We start from the raw sequence: 13,090 nt of genomic DNA, 5'->3' as shown, positions 1-13,090 counted from the left end.
GAATGCTGATCAAACAAGATCGCTGATTTGCTATATTTGCTGTCAATCAAAAAGGGATTCAGCCTCAGGCAGATGATCCAATATTCATGCAGAGAAGCAGAGCGTCTGGTTTGGCTGAGCCCAGTCCACTGCCCATAGAGCCCAAGAGGCGCTAAGCGTCCAATGGGAGGGATAAAGCCAGCCTTTAGCCAATGACTCGTCTTGTTTTGCTGTAGTGGAACAATGCACTCTCAACAGCCTCCATCCACACCGTATAAAGGGCTTTGAAACTGCGCGAATAAATGAAAAGCGAGCCGCATCGTAACCAGTGATAAGAAGCTAATTTTGAACAAAAGTTGAGCGCATCGTAGCCAGTGCTACAACAATTAATCAATTAACTCACGTAACTAGATTAGAAAAAAGCTTCGAATCAAATTTTGCTGCTTTGAGGAATCGTTCAATTCGAGTGGCGTTGTAATGGTTTGTTTTGAAAGAGCTTGCATTTAATTTTACTGATTTGGGTGGGTACACTGCCCTCTAGTGGCAACAGTGAATATGTCATAACTCGTCTAACAAGGCTGAATCTAGCTGCTCTCTGTTAAGACCAACATAAGGTATGTTTTTGTAAAAGCTAATATGATTGTTTGTGTGTCCGTTATTTAGTTTAGAAGTATATTTAGCGTTTTTTTTTTTTTTTTTGTGGGAATATGCGTTTGAACGATTTGTTAGGGGCATTGTTAAAAAAAAAGTTAGCATTTTATAGCATTTAAGCTAGCAGACTTTTGCTTTGTAAGTTAGCCAATTGTTCTTTTGTTTTACTTAGACCGTCATTTATTTATTTTTATATCCTCTGAGGCTAAGCTCTGGTATTTTATTTTAAATGCATTTAAAATTCTTGTGAAGTATGAAAGTGCAATTCGGCACAGTTTGAAGAAACACTCAGGAATTTTATTTTGTATTTGCATTAATGCTCTTTTGAAAGTGTAATCTTAGCAAGCCAAAATAAATATAATTGCAAGCATGAACACTTGTTTATTTGTTTTACATCGTGTGAAATGTATTCTGCAACGCATTAAATGTTCGTCATCCAATTACTTGATAATTCGAACTAACTATTTAGGTAATTGATTAATCTATCAATCAATTGATAGCTGCAACCCTAAATTTAACCCAACCGGACGCCACCAGCTATAGATGTAAAAATAGTAGTTCGAGAGTTTAAGACGACGCTCACCACATTAAATGTTAAAGCTAATGCTAACACTATGTTAACGCTACAACAAACCAAAACAACACCAATTCATTAATTCAACACCATTGACTGCAGAAGATGCTTTGAAGCGGAACCTCCCAGTTCAAATGAATGGAAAGTGTGCAGCCAATGAGTATATACGTGACACTAGCACATACACAGACACACAAAACCCAGGCTATATTCTGCTGTCAGCCAATTACAAGCCCGACCTGGCTGCCCTTGACGACACACTCTAACCTCTCTCTGCAGTGCACGTCAAAACCCTCAGCACAGATTTTCTTTGCTTCTAGCGCTCCCACTTCTTTAGCTGTGAAATATTTAGCAGGCCCATCTGAATACACCTCCAGGCAACGAGTCAGGGCTGCCTCCGAAGAAAGCAATGACGGAAAGCGCGCGTGAGAGAGTGAAGGTTGGCGTAATATCTCATCAACATTATTAAATCATCGCTCCTCACCCCGACACTCTCAGAGTAGTCTCGGCTTGTTCTTTTTTTCCCCCCTCTGTCAAGGTTGGGTGGCCTCGGCTCCAAAGGGTTGGACTTTAGCCGGCGCGGTGCTAAGCAGGCGTCAGGGGAGTTTCTCCTCAATTAAGCAAAGGTAAAGCAATGCTTCTGACTGTGGCGGCGCCCTGAATACATTAGTCTTCTTGTCACCACAGGCTATAACATGAAGGTGCACGAACATGACAGACAGCTGGTTTCTTGAAACAACACCTGCTTGCACCAGGATTGTATATTGAATGGCTTTTACACTAGAAGTCATGCTGAAAGATGTATCTTTTTTTTTTTTTTTTTTTTTTTTTTTTAAATTGCCGAAGCTCAGATTTGTTTTCATGTAGGTTTTAACAGTAATGTATGTACAGTGGGGAGAACAAGTATTTGATACACTGCCAATGGGTTTTCCCATTGACTGTGTATCAAATACTTGTTCTCCCCACTGTATGTTTTTCCGGGTTTGATTACTGGACTAGGCTTTTGTGACGTTTGTGTATAGTGCAAGATGTAGAGTTTAGAGCTGTCCCGACAAGTTGACGTAGTCGACGTCATCAATGACGAAAGTGCGTTGACAAGCACGACATCCCGTCGACGGTTAATAGAGGGTTAAAAAAAGATATGCGTGGAAAGCTGAGAATCACAGACGCTCGGTATGCAAGCGGGGAAAGTGGCACAAAACCAAAAAAGCACACCAGAGTGAAACAAAACAAAACATTGACTTATTTCAACAAAACAAAGGAGGGTTCACTGTTGTGTGCTGTCTCTTCAATGCCAAGTCGTGAATGACACCGTAATCGCTCTCACCTAGTTGTAATTTTGGAAGACGACAAGAGACAACAAGCTGGCAGATCGTAAGTCCATCTAACCAACTAACGACATGTTTTATATACGTTGCTAAGTCTGTCGCGATATGCAATGAGTCCATTTATCGCACGGTAAATAAAAAAGAGGGCTGTAATTTTCATGGCTGCTTTTTATCTCTGCGAGCGTGTGTGCTTACATTTGTGCGTGCGTGTTGATGGCATGAGACTCCAGTTCCTTTCACAGATTTTTATTGGTCATCAACACGCTGTAGAGTAAAAGACATAAAAAATAAGGAAACATCAATATGAAATACTCTAAGTGTTAGCATTGCTACATTCAGGCTAATGGGGAAAAAAAAGACAACCTACTCCAGCCTGCTATAAAACATTGGCAGTCTTCTCCAAAACGCAAACTTGCGGTTAGAAGGTGCTTTTTTTGCGGAGTGTAAAGCGTACGGTTAGCGGTTTAGCAAACGTACTTCCGGTGAACATTTCAAAATAAAAGCACGTCATGTTTGTCATATAAATAATCATTTCTGGAGTTAATTCCACATACTTGACTGAGATTCTACACTAGGAATAGCTTTAAAAAGACACCCTTTATGAAAAATCTGATTGGCAATGATTAGTTATTATAATTATTATAATACTACTATATATAGTAGTATACTATAATAGTAATGTTTTTTTTGTTTTTTTTTCAAGAATTGTTTTAAATCATGTTGGAAAGGCAAAGTCAGTGTTCTGAATCTGTTTACATTCCATTCTTTTGCACTAGTTAATGCTATCACCATTTGAGCTCATTGTTTATTTGTGATTGAGTATTGATATTTATGTGTTTAGTTGTACTTTAATAAAGAATTTAAGTGTTCCAAAATGTTTTTGTGAATTAATAAGCGTCATCAAAATTGCTAAATTAGTATTTAAAAAATTATTAGTCGACCAGTCGTAAAAATTGACAGCGGACTAATATCATCGTCATCATCATCATTTTGGCAAGTTCATGCTTATTTCTATCTATTGTTAAGGGTGTTGGGGGAACTTTGGATGAACTAAAAAAAAAATATTAGTAATACGGGTAGTCCCAAAGTTACGATGTACTTGACTTATGTGATTTTGACTTTATCACGCCGGAGTTTCGTCTGCCATTTTTTCTCCAGTCGTTTTGTTTTTGTGTTTTGTGTAAACAGTACCTTATTGTACCACACAGTATCTTATTTTTTACTTTATTAATATGACGCGTTCTCTCCTGAGCAAACGTGAAGTTATTCAGCTTTACAGACAGAAACCAAAGCAATTGTGCTTTTTGAAGCTTTTTACTTACTAACTTGACTATAAAGCTATAAAGCAAATAAGTACATATGTTCAAAACGACACGCATTTTGACAAGAAAACACTTGACACAAAAAAAATTGTGTCCAAACGTCCTTATAGTCTGATCCATATGGAAATTTAGTAGATTAAATTAGCCTAATTTGACCAACAAAAATCCGCTATTTTAAATGCTATAAATACTAACGTATTTACAATTCTCGTAATGTAAACTTAATTACAAATGCATACACAAATATATACTAGCTGAAACAACTTACAGCCTTATATATTTTATATGTATTAAAGCAGCAAAAACATAACACGAACGACTGACATCATTGTGATATAAATTTGCATCTAGTGGGGGGCCAACTTCACAGACCAGAGCAAACAACATGACTAAAAGCTTTTTTCTGAGGGGAAACGATATTTTCGCCTGTGTGACGAGAACAGCCATCATCCAATCAACAGCCATATTTTTTTTTGAAGATTCCTCACTCCAGGTCTGGAATAGATTGAAATGTGGAATATATTCCTAGCGGATATATAGAACAATCTATCAGGCAAGTGCTAGGTTCCCACAAAATGGAACAAGCTACAATGTTAAAACCTTGAACTGTAGATGTGTTCTGTATTAATGACTAAAATCTTCAGATACTTAGCGACGTGAACTGTGATGCTAAGCAGAATGTGGCCAATACAGCTCCATGACTGACAAACGAGAGTGTCCGGAAATCAAATCTAGCATGTGCTCAATCAATAAAGATTAGGAAACACTGGTTTAAACTATCAATAGAGGCCATTATGTTTTCTCTATTTGCGGCCTGGCTCGGTTTACCGCAGTAGTTTTTATGACGGGGACATATTTGACCCTGAGAAAGATTTGGTTTGACCTTACACGTTCCACTGCAGAAAATTCCAGGTACTGCAATTACAGTGCATCAGTAGAATCAATACAAATGTTACTTCGGTTAGGTTAATGAGTTTTTGTCGGCAGCATTGAGTGAGTGACCCTGAAGAAGGGCAACTCCTTGCAGAGTTAATTGAAGCCCAAGGAAACAATGAGGTAATCAAGGTGTCATGCCTGTGGTAAAAGTAGTAGATTTCTCTTTTGTTTTTGTTTTTCCAAGTCTTTTAGAAAGATTACAATTTTTAAAACAAAGACTAACAATCCTTAACCTATCATTGTTATGGGTGAGCTTTATTAGACTCCATCATTTATTATTATGATTATTATCCATCATAATTTCAAATCCCACCAATATTGTTTCACCCAAGCCACCTGATTTTAAGAATTTGCCGATAGTCCGGATCCAATACCGAAAAAAAAAAAAAAAAAAAAAAAATTTTGTTTGTTTTTATTTGAACAAAAGTTCCAAAAATGTTACAGTACTGTACAGGGTTTCCCCTGCATATCAAAAATCGTGGCACAACGCCTCACCAAAATAAAAGCCGCCAAGTCTTGCAAATATGATTTAAAGATCCACTCTAGTCTATAATTTGTATAACTAAATATGAAGTCTAAATAAATGACTATGTCAAGCTCATTTTTTACGCACTATTTGGCATAAGTCTGAAATGGCACGTCAAATTGTTCCTTTACACGCTTTATTTTGAAAGGCGAATCAGGCGTAGGAGTGTTCCCTCTTGGTACCTCCTGATACGAAATGATTTGCAATACAAAGCTCACGATAACGATGATATGACAATATGGCGATACAACGATTATCGCTACATTGGTCAGGAAATCATTCTAGGATATTCTACAAACAACTAACAAACAAAAAAATAAGCTTCTGCTATGAATCGGAAAGAGTATCAATAGTAGTCATCCAATCCATTTGAACTGGGAGGGTGGAAGCGAATGAACATTCTTTCATTGCCATCCCTCCCACTTCAAACGGATTAAACGTCTATGGCCGTCAGTGGCAGCCAATGCCAGGCAGTGAGGTAATTTGGGGCCATTTAAGGTCATTTACACGTTGATTTTAAGTTACTTCCTGTTGATTTTGGGGTATTTTATGGGTCACTTCCTGTTTATTTTTAGTTACAGAACAGGAAGTGACCTGGGAATCACCCAAATGAATAGGCAGTGACTCAAACTCAACAGAAAATGACCTCTAAATGCCCTAAAATAAACAGCAAGTGACCTGTAAATAAGCCTGTCGCAATATGCAATAATTCCATTTATCGCGCGATATATAAAAAAGAAGGCGGTAATTTTTCCGCTGCGATTTATCGCCTCGCGTGCGCGCGCGTGCGGCAGACTTGCTGTTAAAAGTTCGGATTCCTCGTTACCAACTGCGCAAAATGCATCTTCGTTCCAGGTCCGGCAAAAACTAGCGCCGGAGCCAATCGTTCCCATTATATCCTATTGTTCAACGTATACCGGCCACGTCAGTGCTCCAGAGTGACTGTGGACCATCTACGGCGCGCCGGTGCTGTTGACGTGTGGCCACTCCCGTCAGGAGTGACATTTCACGCGGGGCGGCTATTTTTCAGCACAACGCCGGATATTTACAACAAAGTCCGCCAAAACATTGTTACCGACTTGGCTGCGACGAACAACATCGCTTTGACAACGAACAGCTGAATGAAATTAAGAGCGCTGTGCTTCAAACGCGTCCTGTTTATGAAAGTCGATTGTTAAATGCTGGTTGTGAGTAGTAATGAGCAGAAGTGACTTCAGCGGCGCTTGCTAACTTTTTCAATGCGCCCACAGACTAGATATCATGACATGGCAAACTAGATGTGCTACGTCCCATGCCATTGGCTACGTGAGCCCAGAGTGATTATGGGACACGTAGTCCATATACTACATCGATGAATTCTAAACTGTCATGACTGAATGGAAGTTAAGAAGGCCAAATCAATCCATACCATTGACTATAGATAATGTTGCAAATATTGTTAATTCAGTACGTGACACAGATGGATTCGGACCACAAATAGGATGTCTTGCTCATGTAGTAAACCTAGCTGCTAAGAGAGCTGTAGCAATCAACAGTGTGCCCTGCCTCACTTTACAAACAGTAAAGATTGTTCTCAGCACTTTTATATAAATTTTTTTCATATCAGTAAAAAGTAAGCACAGAAATATTATGCACTAAAATGCATGTTTATATGATGGCAATTTAATTTTTGCTCGTTAGCATAAAAAAAACAACAAAAACAACAACAACAACAAAAAAACGAAACAAAAAATGTAATTGTTATTTTTTTACAGAGCATTAAATGTATTGAATCGGATCCAAAATCGTGTCCCCCGTATCAAAAATCATACCGAACCTTGACTTAACTGTATCGTTGCATCCCTATGGAACACCATTGCAGAAGCTATGACGGGAAAAGTTTTCATTTGCCTAAATGCTTAAGTTATTAAGTGCAATTTTTTTTTTTTTTTAAACACATTTTATTTATTCTGTGTTTCTGTGCGGTATCAATATTGTTGATTTTTACTTAAGAGGAATGGTCTATTGTCTTAGTTGTGATTTCTTTAAGAGTATTTTTGAATTTGAGAGTAAATATTTATCGCATTTAAATTGGTGTACTTAATCTATTAATATATACTGTATTCTCACTGTGTTATTGTAAATTGGTTAAAAAAAAATATTGGGGGGGCGCAATAATATCGCATATCGCAATAATTTATGAGAATAATTATCGCACACTAAAATTTGTTATCGCGACAGGCCTACCTGTAAATGCCTTGAAAATCAGACAGAATGACTGTGAATGCTCTGGTTTTGGTCTGGGTCGGCCCCTTACGAGAAGGGGTGGCGCAATGTCTGTGGGAGCTGTCTTGTCAACTGATGGTGGAGTCTATGAGTGAAACATCAAAAGCAGCGATTACGCTTTCATTGCCCAGTTTTGGGGTTTTTTTCCCCGAGTAATTCTTTGCAACAAAAACAAAAAAACTATTGACTGCTTCACTAGACAGCCTGTCCATCCCCTCTTTTGCGGATGAAACACGTCAATGTAAAGACATGAATGCAGCAGCCTATCCTCCATTTTCTCTTCCTCCTCCAGCAGGAGCCAGGCGAGTGACGCAGTAAATACAGATGCAGTGGAGTTCTGCGGAAGGCTGCTTTTCATCAAGCGCGAAAGATGCCGAAAATCAAAACGCAGGGGCGTGAGGGAAAAAGCTCGTATTCCCTTTAATAAATTGCTAGGAAGAGTACAAGAGCAGGCAGTCTAGCCTGCTCTGTATTGGCCCGGGCAGGCTTAGAGGAGGCAGACTCAAATTGGGGTGGGCGCCCCCTCAGGCATAGGCATGTAATATGCCACGCACGTATCCACGGGTGTCCGATGTGTGCACGTCTATAAAAAACAAAACAACTGAGCGCTCAACGGGAAGCGCCGGATCCTGTCGAAAGCGGCACCTGCCAGTGAAGCTGCCAAGGTCAATTAATTATGCCACTGTTAATGTTGTCAGACAACAAAAAGGAGCTCCTCATAGCTCAGCACCAAAGCTTCTCTGTGTCACAAATCCAAGAATGAAATTGTCATTCTTGAATGTACTTCCGCAATGATAAATAATCTAAAAATAAGCTCCGTTGCGCGATTTGCGGTACTATTAGCGCTTAATTCTACCATTCATGGAGAGTGCTGATGTGTCTGAGCGTGAAAGGAGGATAAGGCAGGCTGCTGCCGCTTTAGAAATTGACAGCTTTTTGTTCTGATCCTACAGCTGTCACTAGAAAAACAGCGGCAGAGTGAGAGCGGCAACTCACGTAAGCATGAAAGCTCAGTTAAACATACACGCGCGCCCCTTGACACTGCAGCGGGAGTCGAACAAAGGGGTCGGCGCAGGAGGACGATGCTTGTTTTCGTCAGCGATGACGAGAACGAAACCATTTGGTCGACGAACATATTTTTCGAGATGATGATGAGCTAAAAACGTGTCTTGGGTGTAGTGCTGCAACGATTAATCGATTAACTCGAGTATTCTATTAGAAAAAATATTCGAGTTAAATTTTGCTGCTTTGAGTATTCGTTTAAATAAAGTGACGTTATAATGGTTTATTTTGAAAGTGTTTGCATTTAGTTGTATTGATTTGGGTGGATACACTGCCTTCTAGTCTGCCTCAATTCACATGGCTGAATCCAGGTGCTCCCTGTTAAGACCAACATAAACTAAATTTTGTTTGAGCTAATGATTTTTTTTAATGCATTCGTGATTTAGTTTATAGGTACATTTAGCCTTTGTGGTAATATGTGTTTCAACCATTTGTTAAGAGCATTGTAAAAAAAGTTAGCATTTTATAGCATTTAAACTAGCGGACTTTTGCGATTTAAGTTAGCCAATTGTTCTTTTGTCGTACATAGATCCTCATTGATTTATTTTTTTATTTCGTTTGAGGCTCAGCTCAGGTAATTCAATTTTTCATGTTCCTTATCCGAGTACTCGATTATTCGTACTAATGGTTTATCAATTAATCGACTACTAAAATAATCGATAGCTGCGGCCCTACTCGGGTGACTGCCACATGACGAGACGACGGTCAATTTTCGCCTGACGAGATGCGACCGATGAAAGTGCGACATAGTTTCCGTTATATGTTCACAAAGGCCTGCTAAGATTGCACTTTCAATACAAAATTAAATTCTCGAGTATTTTGTCAAACTTTGCAGAGCTGCACTTTCATTTAAAAATGAAAAATAGCTGAGTTTAGCCTCAAACTGTATAAAAATATAAATGAGGATCTAGATATAAAAAATGAAAAATTGTCTAACTTGCATTACAAAAGCTAGCTTAAATGCTATAAAATGCTAACTTTTTTTTTTTTTTTTACAATGCCCTCAACAAATCATTCAAACAAAAAAAACTGCTAAATATACCTATAAACTAAATTACGAATGCATTAAAAAAAACATATTACCTCAAACAAAAACTTATCTTATGTTGCTCTTAACAAGCAGCAGCTGGATTCAGCCATGTTAAATGAGTTATGTCATATTCTCTGTTGCCACTTGAGGGCAGTGTATCCACCCAAATCAATAAAACTAAATGCAAACAATTTCAAAACAAACCATGACATTGCCACTCTACCTAAACGAATACTCGAAGCAGCAACATTTGATTCGAAGCTTTTTTGTAATCGAATTACTCAAGTTAATTGATTAATAGTTGCAACACAACACAATGGTGTTAGCATAAGGTTCGCGTTAGCATTAGCATAAACTTTAATGTGGTGAGCGTCCTCTTAAACTTTTAAACTTATTTTTTTTAATTCAGTCAAATTAGCCCACGCATCCACAATCCATTCACAAATGCATAGTTGTTTACATCAACGATGACAATAACGACAATATTTCGTCAACAAATAACTTTCATGACGATGTCGAGCTAAAACGTGTCTTGGGAGGGTAAAACATATAAGATATGAAAATGCGTCAGTTCCCATCATATGTTCACAATTTGTGACATTTCCTTATTGTACATGTGCTACATCCCCTCCCACCTGTGTTTAGGATGGTCTTCAAACTAGGCTGCCCTCTAGGCTTGCTTGTTTTGAAACAAACGGTAACATTTGCCTTTTTATATTGGCAAGAGAGAATATGCTTCAGCCTTTAAAGGTCTGTGATAATTGATCATCAGACACTAAATGTAACTCATAGCATTAGCATAGCATTCGCTGTAGCGTTTAAGCGAGCGTCGAGCGTCATCTTAAACTCTCGGGCAACTTTATTACATACAGTTTGTGGAGTCCAGGTGGGTATAATTACTTATTATCATCACCAAGTTGTCGTTATCTTTGTAGACGTCTGTCAATGTTCATTCCAAATTGCTGGAAACATTGATATATTTTTGGCCTAAAACCTTTGAATTAACGCAGATGAAAAAATCGAGTCTTTGTCAACGAAAGCTTAGAGGTAAGACTTGTTTTCGTATTGTTGCTTCCGCCTTGTAAGGTCTTTGCCGAGTCATCATCACAGACTAAAAGTAGCTCGTAGCATTTGCGTAGCTGTTGCGTTAGCATTAGCTTGTTCATTCGAAATGGTTTAAAACACTCATTAATTGTACAGACAAAAAAATGTTGAGTTATCATCGACTAAAACAAGATTAGCACACTTTGAAATGACTAAAATATGACTAGGAAGTATTTTCGTCCAAAAGACTAAGACAAAAATGAAAACAATGCTGCTTGGATGCACATTCAAAAGGAATGGAGATGAGGCAAAATCACTGAATACCTGATCATTGGTTTGGAATCCAGCTGCACCGCAGATGTCGCTAACACCATTAGCATTGCCTTGCTTTAAAATCCCATTATGAGCAGTGTCCTCGTCAATCAGCCATTTTCATTTGAGCCTTCTTTATCACCATTACGGCTGCAGTAATTGGGGTGGTGCTACAGTTTTCCTTCACGTGGGAGGTCAAGAGGAACGCAATCGGTAGACAATGATTGCGCTCTGGCTGATTAGGCCACAGGACTGCCGTTGAATACATCGCCGTGCTTAGACTAAAATCTCCTAAGAGCAGTTCAAGCTCGCATTACCGAAGAGAACAGCTGTCGTAGCGAAGAAAGACAAGCGATTCCTTGTGCTTTTTACATGGTTTTGCTAAAGGCATGACAGAGGGCAATGTCATGCCTCAGATTAAGCAGAATTAACAGCAGTGAAAAATGACACTTTAAAGGTTATATTTTTACTGCAGTTCAGATTTACGGTAGGTTTGTGTTGTTTAATGCCAAACTGAGTTCCGTTTGCTGTCCACATTAATGGCAATTACATCTTAAGCTGATATAAAATGTGTCAACGACTCATTTAATTTCTTTCAACAAAACAACAGAATCGAATGAAGAGGGAAACTGTAATAAATCGTTTTTCTTTATCAAACAGGTGTTCATAAATACAATTCAAATCCAATTTCAAAGCACGCTCTCTTGCATGACAATTTACAGTTTGAATGAGTTTTTTGTTGAAAGGAGACTAAGCTAGTATATGAATGTGTTTTTTTCCTTCATATAAAGAAACGAGACAACTTTACTATTTAACAAAAAATCAAGTGCTAATATGCTTCTCCAAAACACAATACAAACGGACAATTAAGACGCTGATTATCATCCTCGCTAACTAGCTTAGCGCTACGTGCTAAGTAATAAGGTCTCATCAACAAAGAATATAAACAATACAATTGGCTTCATTAACTCACCTCTGACATAGGCACACTGAATCGAACAACACAAAAGACAAGTCTCGACACTTAGGAATACAGTAGTAGTCCCCTGGTTATGAACGAGATCCGTTCCTAAGCCTGCGACGTAACCTGAATTTCCGCGTAATCGGAATTAAAAAAATAAAAAAAAACTATCCAAAAAGTCCAAAAGTATTTAATTTTGTTTTAATATGAAGGATACACTGCCCCCTGGTGGCAGAGTTGGGTGTGGCTGCACTGTGGCCTGGGCTTCTATGACTGAGTTGGACAGTGGTCCCAAACCTTTTTTGCAGCACGGACCGGTGTAATGTGGTCCTTTTTTTCCCCCCACAGTCCAGCAATGTGTGGCAGAAAATGACAGTAAATATAAACTAAAACAACGGGGCTAAAAATGAATATTAAGTGCAGGGAAAATGCCACTTTCCATACGCTGAATCAACCTTTTTTTTTTTTAACAGAGGTCTCTCCTAAAACTTGATGGCAAATATCCGTAGTCGCAAGCATAATGAGGTGTCTTGGCTTTAGCAATACGGTTCCCCATGAGGTATGATGCGTTCACTGCATTCGTTTTTGTTGCCTCGCTTGCTAGCTTTTAGCCACATATTATGCAGAATGGACTTGGTTGTAGGCTCCTCTTCTGGCTCAGCAGGTGGCCTTATCCCCATAAAAAAGCCGCCGCCCGCAGCACACTACCAACAGCAGCTAAACTTACTGTTTACATTGACTGGCACTGTGCAGCTATAGGTGTGCAAACACACCAGTAATTGCAGCCGACCACTAGATGGCGACCTACACAAAGCTTTACTCGGATTAGTCTATAGAGTAGACAGGGATATTGATGTGAAGAGTCAGAGGCAAGATTGCGGTCGTTAACAAATGATTATTTCTCTGCTGCCCGATAGCAAATGCGCAACGGACCGGTATGGTTTGGGATCACTGGAGTAGGAGACTCCTCTGACATGGATATAGGACAGCTGCCCTCTCGTTTGCCCCACATAAGGCTGTAAGTTTATTACCTAACACGTGTTTGTGTATGCATTGGTAATTAAGTTTAGAGCTTCAGTTTGTGGAGTTATGTGTGAGGG

The 13,090-nt window shown here is 38.9% G+C and overlaps 2 protein-coding genes across 2 annotated transcripts in view; both read right to left on the bottom strand.

Moving 5' to 3' along the window:
- Nucleotides 1–13,090, bottom strand: part of rerea (arginine-glutamic acid dipeptide (RE) repeats a) — a 403,494-nt gene that overhangs the window by 321,446 nt on the left and 68,958 nt on the right. The gene's annotated exons all lie outside the window — the stretch shown is intronic.
- Nucleotides 1–13,090, bottom strand: part of LOC130911884 (uncharacterized) — a 50,619-nt gene that overhangs the window by 17,287 nt on the left and 20,242 nt on the right. The window contains exon 2 of the mRNA XM_057829520.1: nucleotides 2,728–2,796. The gene's annotated coding sequence lies outside the window, so the exon portion shown is untranslated. The remainder of the gene's footprint in view (nucleotides 1–2,727; nucleotides 2,797–13,090) is intronic.

Source organism: Corythoichthys intestinalis, chromosome 2, assembly GCF_030265065.1.
Source record: "Corythoichthys intestinalis isolate RoL2023-P3 chromosome 2, ASM3026506v1, whole genome shotgun sequence".
Taxonomy (NCBI): Eukaryota; Metazoa; Chordata; class Actinopteri; order Syngnathiformes; family Syngnathidae; genus Corythoichthys; species Corythoichthys intestinalis.
The sequence above is the reverse complement of the archived record's forward strand: the minus strand, read 5'-3'. Positions and strand labels throughout refer to the sequence as shown.